We start from the raw sequence: 12,895 nt of genomic DNA on the forward strand, positions 1-12,895 counted from the left end.
GTACTTGCATGTGCCTACAGGTAGCAGTGTTTGCAGTCCCCCACGTGTAACTGTGGATTACTCACAGGCACGTCTGGCAATATCAACATGCTACATGTACCCTCAACCTGACTGTTGGAAACACCAACATGACACAGATGTCCGCACATATACTGCACCTGACGCATGTGGTCAGTGTCACAGGCTACACTGGACAGAGACATGACATACATAGCAGGACACATTACAGGTATGGTGACATGGTGCAGGGGTTGTACACAGCGGTCTGGCCAATGATGATGTGAGGTGTCACTTGGTAGCTGGAGGCCACACTGTGCAGCAGTAGGACCCTGTAACAGTACGGGAACATGGCCACATTCACGGGGTGTACAACACTATAACGCACACTCCATCGTGTGCAGGTGGGGACCCTTGACTATGTGGTCATCACCCTCACAGTACTATGCACCCATATGACGTGTCACAGAGAAGGAACATGCACAGGTAGCCAGTATGGCTGGGACCTATGGCATCAACAGGGTAGTGCACTGCATCACCATTATGGGTTAGTCACCACGTGGGGTTAGTGATCATTTCTCACCGTATATTAGCATACACCCTCACACCAAGCACCAGACATACATACAGACACACACACACTGTGGTGACCACACATGTGTATACGGACAGCCGACGTGTGTGATGCACCACACCGGCTGACGTCATGCTTCCCACACTGACGTATGTATAGATCTCTACAACAGTGTACAGGGATGTGTAACAACTGGGACATATTCCCCACGATATGTGGCATCTCTGGTCACACATTCAGACACACATGGCAGTGCTGGGAATGAAACACCTGCCATATGACGACACGTTTGATAGACATGCAGCGGTATTGATTGCATTATGTGTACCAACGCTATATCTGGTAAATGTGCTGCTATATGCACACGGGAGGTTGTAGGTGTTACAGGTGCCATGTGACATATAGTTGGTAACACCTGACCGCTGTGTATGCATTATGTCAGCACCGTCACGTAACAGTGACATAGCGTACTGTTTGCACATGGCATGATAGGATGGTGTGTGACACAACTGTGAGCCACCCCCTGCACACATACATCTACACAGGTGGTTCACCACGTTATGTACACACATCCCTCCATAAGTGCTGTTTGTATGTCACCATATACAGGTGTCAATGATGGGTCTGCATTGCGGCTGCATGTCGTAGGTAGGTGCAACTATGTTATGGACATTGGCCACTGCACATGCATGGTTGCTGCATGCACAGTACAGATGTCACATGTGTCTCCTGTTGCCATGTTTGTATGCATTGCTATTGTTGGACCTGTGTGTTGACATACATAACACATGGACTGTGGTATGATATCACGGGTGTCACAGGCGACCAGTACAAGGGTATGTGTCCCGGTCAACATTGCTACCCCCTGTAGTGTGAGCATTCAACAGACATGGGCCCACCTTCCATTCATGTGTGTAGCATTGATTAGGCCACTGTTATGCACGAGGTACATCAAAGGCTATGTATGTATGTGTTGTGTGTGCAGTCCATGCACACATCTACACAATCACATGTGTGACATATCCAGATGTGTGTTCATTGGTGTACAGCAACAGTCAGGTGTCACAGTTGTGTAAGGGCCGTGGTATGTCTTGAGCTGACCTGTTCATGTATACTGGTATCATTGCAATGAATAACACCTGTTGGATCCCTGTTGGTACATGTGTACTCTGCACAGCTGGTGTACACCTCTGTACAGCCCAGTGGTCATGTGTCACATGGTGTTGTGGTACTGTAAGGCTGTGTAGTGCTGCACCGATGACATGGTGCTGACTTGACAGCTACAGTGTACACTGCAGTGTGTACATGTGTGACCTGCACCTGTGACAGCTGTGATGGCAGCTGTGTGTGTACAGGTCACTGCATGTGTGACCGCCCTGTGCGTGAGGACAGTTGTACCTTACTGTGCCCTTCTGTACTGTGCCCTTCTGTGTGTACACTCCATCTGCATGCATGGCAGGCCTTTGCAACAGCTAAGTGTGTGTGAGCATGCCCAGTATGCTGTTGTGTAGATGGACACACAGTACAGTCCATGTACACAGTTGTGTAGATGGAAATATGGTACATTCCACAATGCGCCCTTCTGTGATTAGACTCTGTGTGCGTGCAAGATGGCCCTTTGCAACTGCTAAGTGTGTGAGCATGCCCAGTATGCCGTTGGGTAGATAGACACACAGTACATTCCACACTGCGCCCTTCCATGATTAGACTCCGTGTGCATGCAAGATGGCCCTTTGCAACTAAGTGTGTGAGCATGCCCAGTATGCTGTTGTGTAGATGGACACACAGTACAGTCCATGTACGCAGTTGTGTAGATGGACACACGGTACATTCCACACTGTGCTCTTCCATGATTAGACTCCGTGTGCATGCAAGATGGCCCTTTGCAACTGCTAAGTGTGTGAGCATGCTCAGTACGCCGTTGTGTAGATGGACACACAGTACATTCCACAATGCACCCTTCCGTGATTAGACTCCGTGTGCATGCAAGATGGCCCTTTGCAACTGCTAAGTGTGTGAGCATGCCCAGTACGCCATTGTGTAGATGGACACACAGTACATTCCACACTGCGCCCTTCCCTGATTAGACTCCATGTGCATGCAAGATGGCCCTTTGCAACTGCTAAGTGTGTGAGCATGCCCAGTATGCCGTTGTGTAGATGGACACACAGTACATTCCACACTGCGCCCTTCCGTGATTAGACTCCATGTGCATGCAAGATGGCCCTTTGCAACTGCTAAGTGTGTGAGCATGTCCAGTACGCCGTTGTGTAGATGGACACACAGTACATTCCAAACAGACGTGTGATACTAAGCGTGTGGGCATGGCGATTGACATCCTGTATAGTCATGGTGGTCATCCAGGCAACAGATGTCCATTTTCAATGTCACGATGGATGCCTACATTGAACACACTGGTTGCTGTCTTGAAGGGTGTACTGTCTGTGGCACATCCCATATCTATTTAGTGTTATAGTGCTCCGTAGATATTTAGTTGGCCCGATGACAGCACTGCCGTGTTTGTCTACGTCGACCTTGGGACAGTAATATGCTTTCAGACTGCTCACTCTCTAAACATTCCCTATCGGCATCTTTGCCTTTGCAGATGATGTCACCTACCTAGAAGTATGCCTCTGGGAGTGCTGTGTTCAGTAATCTCGGTAGCACGATCTGTAAATGCGTAATGCTGTAGTGTGATAAGGTAGTTAGGTGTATGTTCAACTCCCGGCCCTGCCAAGTGTGTGTGTGTGTGTATATTTCCAGCTGCCTGGGGACACAGTAATGCTTTTAGATGCCTCACAACACATACATTCCCTATCGGCGTCTTTGCCTTTGCGGATGATGTCACCCACCTAGAAGTATGCCTCTGGGAGTGCTGTGTTCAGTAATCTTGGTAGCGCATTCTGTAAATGCGTAATGCTGTAGTGTGATAAGGTAGTTAGGTGTATGTTCAACTCCCGCCCCTGCCAAGTGTGTGTGTTTCCAGCTGCCTGGGGGCACAGTAATGCTTTTAGATGCCTCACAACACATACATTCCCTATCGGCGTCTTTGCCTTTGCGGATGATGTCACCCACCTAGAAGTATGCCTCTGGGAGTGCTGTGTTCAGTAATCTTGGTAGCACGTTCTGTAAATGCGTAATGCTGTAGTGTGATAAGGTAGTTAGGTGTATGTTCAACTCCCAGTCCTGCCAAGTGTGTGTGTGTTTCCAGCTACCTGGGGACCCAGTAATGCTTTTAGATGCCTCACAACACATACATTCCCTATCAGCATCTTTGCCTTTGCGGATGATGTCACCCACCTAGAAGTATGCCTCTGGGAGTGCTGTGTTCAGTAATCTTGGTAGCGCGTTCTGTAAATGCGTAATGCTGTAGTGTGATAAGGTAGTTAGGGGTATGTTCAACTCCCAGTCCTGCCAAGTGTGTGTGTGTGTGTTTCCAGCTGCCTAGGGACACAGTAATGCTTTTAGATGCCTCACAACACATACATTCCCTATCGGTGTCTTTGCCTTTGCGGATGATGTCACCCACCTAGAAGCATGCCTCTGGGAGCGCTGTGTTCAGTAATCTTGGTAGCGCATTCTGTAAATGCGTAATGCTGTAGTGTGATAAGGTAGTTAGGTGTATGTTCAACTGCCAGCCCTGCCAAGTGTGTGTGTGTGTGTGTTTGTGTATATATATATATATATAGATATATATATATATATATATATATATATATTTGTAATATGTATGTGGATATTAGCACTATTGAATGTGCTGCATTGTCTGTACATGATCACCTTGGATGTATCTGAATGTGCTATGGCTCTGTGATAGTGCACATACTGTGTGCTGTAGTGATCCTGGGTTATAGTTGTGTAGTGACCAGTTATTTTGTTGCTGGGTATTACAAGGGACATTGAAAACAATGATAGTACAGCACCTTTAAACGGTCATGTGTACATCTCAGCAGCAGTCAGCAGTGGTTATTACTTTGGAGGATGAGTATGGCTCATATAACTATGTATTAAATGACAATACTATGCAAATCAGGTTAACATTACTGACACCCGTTTATCCACAGGTTGTGATATAGATCCCAAGAATGTATGTGTATACATTGCCAGGTGCAGGACTGGAATATGGTTGAATGCATGGAGGGTTGTCCATGGCCAGGAATGGCTATCTGTACAGCCTGGCAGGTACAGTCTGTGACTGTCCCACAACCTCCAGTATATGGCTGACACATGCTGAAACAGTGTACATGCAGAGACACACATAAAACAAACAGCTAGGGATAACACATACGCACACACATTGCATCAACATTGGGCCATGCAAAACCTGTTGTCCCTCACACACACACAAATGCATACATGTTGATTGGATGGTTCAATGACAGGCTCTGGAAAAGAAACTACATACCCTGTGCATATGATGACACCTGTGCCACCTCTTGTAATGTGCAACATTGATGCAGGTACAGACTAACATGCTGCTGATGCACAGGGTGGCTTCATAGCACTGTAATAATGTTACAATGTTGTTAACACAAAGTGTGATTTCCTTCTAGGTGTATGTAAGCAGGCATGATACATTACAGCTATGATCATCAATGTAGTATAGCGTACAGCACTGTTAATTCTGAAGATGTATTATCCATCCATGTGCCATTTGACTGATGTGTGTAGTATTGGCAGCATGTGTTTCAGAGTGTGCAGTACGTGTGTGATGTGTGTAGTACAGATTTTCATGTATTTATATGTGAACATGGTGAAGGTGCACTGTCTGCATGTACATGTATAGTGGACACATTGGAATGGTGACATGTCCTGTATTACACACTGTTAACACTTCATAGTTTCTATTGGTGGCCAGTATGCATTATACTACACATATTGTTGTACTTGTCTACACATGTGTGATTGCTATGGTTTTACACGGTGCTGTGGGTGATACTGTTACTATCTGTGATTGTTTTGCATTATGGTAGTAGACACGACCTCAACAGTCTGAATAACCAATTGTTATATGATATCTTCACAATTGACCCACACATGTAGGACACACAGTAGCATGTGGATCCTACATGTACTATACTATACCAGTACGCACTGGTATTGACCGCCACACATTGCTGGGACCATTACTGTTTGACATATAGCCATGTTAGTTACAAGCAAAGACAATAGGGATATTCCTGTCCACATCTGGGAATTCATACTGTGGCCTAGAATGCATTCTGCACATGACACAGTTATTCTACACAAGGGTATCATACAGACAGATATGTGTTATCCAACCCATGCTGTAAACCTATAAGGCTAAAAGGAGTCAGTTATCCACATTTACTACACATACTTTACCAACAGTAACACATAGGTATTACACCCCAATATGTATAATGGGTAACAATGTGTACATATAGATAAGTGCTATGTCATTTGTCATTTGATATTTGCATTTACAATGGTATTTTGAAGTACATCACGGTATCACATATGCAATGAGAGTTCTGCATGCATATCCTCCAAGGTGGTTGTTCAACTATGATGAATGTCCATTACTGACATACTTTGCTGTGTTTGAACTGTTCTGCAGTAATACACATACATGAACAGTCACTCACACTATGTATATAAACTGTCATGTGTGTGTGTGTGTGTGTGTGTGTGTGTGTGTGTGTGTGTGTGTGTGTGTGTGTGTGTGTGTGTGTGTGTGTGTGTGTGTGTGTGTGTGTGTGACACAGATGACCTAGGCCACAGACAATTCTGGTACATGTAGTTGACAAGTGCTTTAATGCTCCTCCAGATGTGCCCAGGCACCAGAACTGTGACTTGAGTGATACAAACACATGCTAGAGTAAAGTTTCTGTATGTGCGTGTGCCTCATTATGGCATTCCTGTTCATGTGTGTGTGCATTTCTGATGTGTGTCATCAGCCACAGTTGAACTGCACATCCAGCATCCCCCACTAGGTGACCATGAGGGTTGTCCCCATTGCCAAATGTTTTGTACAGCTGTGTCAGATGCCACATATCGGAAGCATTGCAGCTTCCAGGGCATCCAGCACACACATTCATTATTATGGGCTGGCCATCACACACAAACCGCCACTTCATGGAGGGGAAGCCCTTGTGGATGACGTAGGCCCTATCACACTCACTGGCTGGTGCTTTGATGCATATGTGCATGCAGTGTATTGCACACAGTACTTAGGGTATTCCACTATTGTGTGGAAAAGACACATATTGCTGCCCAATACCTTACGGGCATTGGGGATATATACATCATCACTGACATGTGCTGACATGGCATTCATGAACTGGTGCAGTACCCTGGATGCTGATGTTTGTAAAATTCACATCATATCACCAGTTGATCTCTGGAAGGTACCTGTTGCTGGTATCCTTAGGGCAACACATACCTTGGTTTCCACTGGGATAGGTTTCCCTCTGTTGGTTCTGTGTGTGAGACATAGCCTTCACAGCTCCACAATCTTCTGCAGGGGGTCTCAGTCCACTCTATAGCGCTCTACTATCTCCAGCTCATGTAGCCCCTGGTAGGTTACCCTGTGCCTGCACACTCCTCTCCATCTACTCACTGTGTGATGCTGAGCAGCATTCACATTGGCACAACCCTCCACATGTTGCATATGTTGACGTATAATAGCAATGGCAGCCCCTAACATTATGTTGTCTCAGTTAAGCTTTTACAGTTTTCACTTCTCTTAGTATACTACAGTGTTGCAGTGTGTCTGAGAAAAACATGGTGGAATGCTGTTTGTAGAGTTGCACGTGCTGTGCTGTGCTGACCTACTGTACTGGCTGTGTAATATACTCAATCTGATTGTTTTCAGCTGCTAGCTGTGGTAGTCCTCCTTGGTTAACTTACTGCTATTTGTTTATCTTCCTTTTCACTGTTTGTGTCCTCAGTGAGCGGCGCCACGCATAGGAGCACAGTGAAGTGCACATCTGCTTCCACATGTGCACACAGGCTTATACATGCATACAAACACTTACATTGGCTTATACAACATTACACGGGCTTCAACAATCTTACAGTAGCTTACTCGTTCTTCAACTCGCGCACACGGGCATACACACATGCACACATGCTTACTCGGGCTTACAGGCTTGCACGGGTGCAAGCACACTTTGCCAGGTTTGCAAGGAACTTCAGTGATATCCATGGTGTACACCATCAGTTTACTGACTTTACCTAGAATAAATCATAACACGCTTCTTCCACTGATGAGTCACTGACAGCAAACATGTGACACACTGCTCCAATAAGATTACAGTGTTTTATACATACACACTCATGATGTCACCTATCTTCTACGCTGATAGTCTCCTTAACCTACTCTTACACTGTAGAGGCTTGACCCATATGGCATGACAAATTGTGATTCACTATCCTCAGCCTCAATTGCATAGGATTGCCTACTAATGCTTGGTTACATCTCTGAGAGTGCGCTTCCACACATGGCAACCACTACTCAGTAGCCATGTTGTCTTCAGCTTGCCATTCACCTGCATGACGAACTAACTTTTAACTGACATTACAATTTGTATGCATATTTTACATATTTGTCTTGTTTTGTATGCACAGCGCGTACTCGCGCCGCTGCGCTACGCTTAAACACTGGAGATCGGGGGAGGACAACTAGAGTTTTATTAATTTCCAATGGAAAAACATGCCACTGGCCTTATATTTGGCCATTGGCATGCTTCTTCAACTAAATCCATCCTTTATTTGCAGATGACATTGCTCCGTTTAGCTACCTGCAGAACGTTACTCGGTTAACATCCGTGTACATTTCTGCACATAACTCTACTCTTGTACGGACAGCTTACTGTTTCATGTATCGCATATTTTACATCATTTGCATAGCATTCACCTACAAATGGGGTAATTTACATATCCTGACATTGTCCGTGCAACGTTCGTTTTAGGGGCTGTGTTACACGCCCCTACAGGATATTGCTGAATAGCTCAGCAGACATCTTGCCTTGCTCTACTCTTACTCTACTCGTACACACCGACCAAAGCTTTGTGAATCCTGGCCTAAGCTTTGCTGTGTGCTAATATGTCTATTTTTGGAGTAAGCATGGCTGTAGGTATGTTTTGACCTGCTACATCTGTCATTTCTACAGAGCAGCTCCCACTTTCATCATTTGTAGAGGTGACAGCCCTATAGGAACTATATGTACAGCTGTGACATTTGACAAGTCCACACATACCTGCGGTCAGTACTAAACTGACTACTTTAGCACTTTTCATACCTTCAGATTTGTCTTGTAGTGGTATAGTCGATAATACTGTTTACTATAACATGTATCTGTTTCTGATACAAGATATGTCATTTTATTACACCACTAGACACAATATATGAAGAAATCACAGGCCAGATGCCATTACATTCCTTTTGTAGGACACACCCGCCCAGAGTGTTGTGTTCCTCACAAAAGCCAACAGGTGCTAATCAAAACATATTCTGCTATCATCTACCTTATGTGTTCGCCGGTATTTGCGCTTTCCGTCAGTGGCAGAACTCACATGCGAGTGTGGGAGACTGAACACTGTATCGGGGACACTGCATAGCACCCTGAGGGACACATTTATGTTTCTATTAACCTTCCACATTGACTATCACAGGGCATAAGTATTCATCCAAATTTATCGAGGTACATGCTTTTGACTTATACATGTTTTGTCATTTGTCATTACATCTTTCTTCACACCTGTCCACCTAATCTCACTAGTTCTGTACATTTATTTAGGTCAGGGTTACCTTCATACCTCTCAACTGTACACATTTTGGGTAAATGTCCCGAACTTAGACTTCTGATTTTGTTCCTTTTTTAATAATATCGTGCCTTTCTGGTAATTTAGTGGCAAGTCATTTGGGACTGTGGGGTTAGACAATAATGACAGACATTAGTAGTTTACAATTAATAACCCTCAAAATGTTCATACTAATGAATGATCCATTATTCTATCAACGTTCTGACATTGTAAGAGGAATATTTGAAATATTCCCTATTTGTACTTATTTTAAAATGCCTTTGTCCAGATGTCTTATTCTGATTGAGAGGTATGGTTACCATCTTAATCGTACGCATGTACGTCCATGATAATCGCTTACATGACACTAATATAACTCCCTACGTCTTCCCCCAATAGTTTACACAATATCCAGTAGATGGGTACTTCATTTCTGGAAGTTAGATGCGTCTGCTATACCACATAGGAATATTAATCACTCCCATGGGGTGGACCTCATAAATCTATGCCAACCAACACCTAGGCACCTAGGCCCATTATTGCATACCCATGATTCCCAGACCTGACACCCCTCCACAGTAGTCATAACACATATTTAATGTGAGCGATAATAAAGTATGAAGACACTTCTAAGCACTATCCACTCTCCGCATGTCGGGACATATGTTATACATTCTGTCAACCCATGTGTTATTACACTTGCACAAGCTACTGTTGCATGTACAGCTATATTGTAGTTGCGGATGACACTTCTTTGCAGCAATCATTACAGGACAGTGCTTGTATAGATTCACAATTTTTAGGGTCCTGCAAAGGACACCTATATCCATGTTTAAAGAGTAGGACTTGCAGATCTGGCACACTGATACTTTCCGGGCAATAGTTTTGAGAGCAGCAGTGTATTTACCTTAATTGCATGTCTGTATGTCTATCCATACTAGCTATGGTGTAACCTATTTATGTATATGTGTTATATCTACATTTGTTTATATGTTTGTTAGGTATATATCAATTAATGTTGTATGTGTTTGTGTGTATATATATATATATATATATATATATATATATATATATATATATATATATATATATATATGTCTGTACATTCTTTATTTCATATATTTATTTAGTTTAAGTCTGTCGATATATATCAATACACAAATGTATATATCCATATATAGACATTACGTGTAGACACCAGCATTCATTTGCTATGCTGTGAGTGGATTACACACGCACAGGCGCACTTGCATTTCCTTATACATGGGTTACGCGCAGGCGCACATGCATATCCTTATTGTGGGTTACATATGTTTACTAAGTCTTTGTGCTTACGTGGGCTTTATTACTTGTGACAGTACCAGTAAAATATCTGTAATCCGGTTAACGGACATATGCAAAACACACGTTCACCTTTACATATTTAAATGTCTGTACAGCACAGACGCATTCATTACAGTTTAACATTATATGTGCTGTAGTCGTAGTTGAACCGGGACTGCATTCACGTTGGCCGGATGCTGTAACCACTATACTTTTGGTGTTCTGACTCATTTATATGCATACCCATTGTACATAGCTACATTAACATATGCCTCACCGCTTCACTTACGACACAGGCATCCATTCTCCTGCTGGGAAAAATGCGGTACTACATATTACACATTCCCTATTCCCTACTGCTCTAGACCCAAGCTGCATATTTAATCACTGCAGGGATATTCAGAACCCCAAGGCTTCTATTCCTGACACATACAAGTCTTTAATTGTCAGGGTGTTCATGTGGTGATCTGGGTTTAGGCTTGTCCGCCTGGTGAACGGAACTGCCCTGACCATGTTCAAATGTCAGACAAAGCACATGGACAGAGTTTGTCCATTTTAAACATTTTATCTGTGTTTACAGACACAGGTGTTTGGGCACCTGTCAGCAGCTTATAATGTTGGCAATACATAAAATGGGTGGGGGTGGTTACAATACATAATCCACAGTGAGTGGTGTTCCCATTCACATTATTTTACCTGTGTTTACAGACACAGGTATTTGGGCACCTGTCAGCAGCTTATAATGTTGGCAATACATAATATGGGTGGGGGTGGTTACAATACATAATCCACGGTAAGTGGTGTTCCCATTCACATTTGACTATTTCCTGTATTCATTCATACGAGGATTATTATTTTGGGCATGAATTAACTATGAATTAACTACAGGTATGCAGTAGTACAGTAAACATATGTGAAGGTTTGTTACAGTAAAAATGTACGGACCTCTGTAATACTCGGGGACTACCCCACATCCTTCACAACATTTCATGCTAATGTACATACTATTATACTGTGAACTTTCAAAGTTTGTGAGTGCAGTATTTACATCTGTCCCTATTTGTCCACCCATCATTTTAGGCTTTGTCCAGATTTTGTTGCTGTAATAGGTTGAGAGGTGGTGTCGGTATGTGATTGAGTTGAATATATACTGTCGATAATTCAGTGGGGAGTAGGGTTACCACCTCTTCCACTTTGCGAGGGGAAGTCCCACTTTGGACAGTTGTGTCCTGTGACGAAACCTAAGACATGGCAAATGTCCTGTGATTTTAAGACAAAAGTATATTTCTTATTTTCTTTAATAGTTGCATGATACAGGTATTTTGTATCTGAAACACATAACTATTATTTGGGATAGCATAAGCAATTCAAATGCTATGAAATAAGCTTTTATCTTGGCAAACAAGTGTAATTCTGTCCTTTGCACTGGCTGGGGGTATGTTTTATCCTGCATATTCTCACATTTCTACAAAATATATCCCACCTTGGGCATCTGAACAGGTGGCAACCCTAGTGGGGAGACCTGCATGGTGGACAGGTGTTCCATCCTGCGTAGTATGTTTTGCATGTCTGTCTAGAAACTGAACAGTACCATGACTACACATACATGTTTTGTCCAGATGTGTACAGTACTAGACACCGTGGCGTGTAAACAACTCTGATGTTTCAACAGGTTACTTATCCCACACGGGATGTACACACATTTTGCCAAAACATGAATGCTCTGGCATTTGGATTTAGGTAACTGTGATGGGATGTTTACAAACGTGGGATACATATTTGCAATCCTGACGCTGCCTAGGACGATACTTCCTACTACATATGGGGAATACTCGCTATGTGTAGGTTTACGGCTGCGCAAGGCTGGTAGCTGGATTTGGTGGACATTCTGACATGGGTGTGGGTTATGTGCTATACAGGGGATGTTGCGTATTGCATTTGCATGCATGGGTTCTGCATTTGGATATCCCAGTTCCGCATATAGCATCCTATGTGTATGTGCCGGTTACGTTCCTGTTCATGTGTATAGCACATTTTAATATTCATATGTTTGTGTGAGTTTGGTATACAATTTGGACTGTCAGGTTTCTTTATGGTTGTTATATGGCCACAACTGCCCAGCTGTGTACTATCACTACCACGGTGGGACTGCTGGTGACCCTGCCCATGGGGCTAGATGTGTGTATTGGCGGCGCGCTGACATGATGCGCTTCACTTCCACTGGGTATAACT

This window comes from Protopterus annectens, chromosome 1.part1, assembly GCF_019279795.1.
Source record: "Protopterus annectens isolate FY-2018-M chromosome 1.part1, PAN1.0, whole genome shotgun sequence".
Classification (NCBI taxonomy): domain Eukaryota; kingdom Metazoa; phylum Chordata; order Ceratodontiformes; family Protopteridae; genus Protopterus; species Protopterus annectens.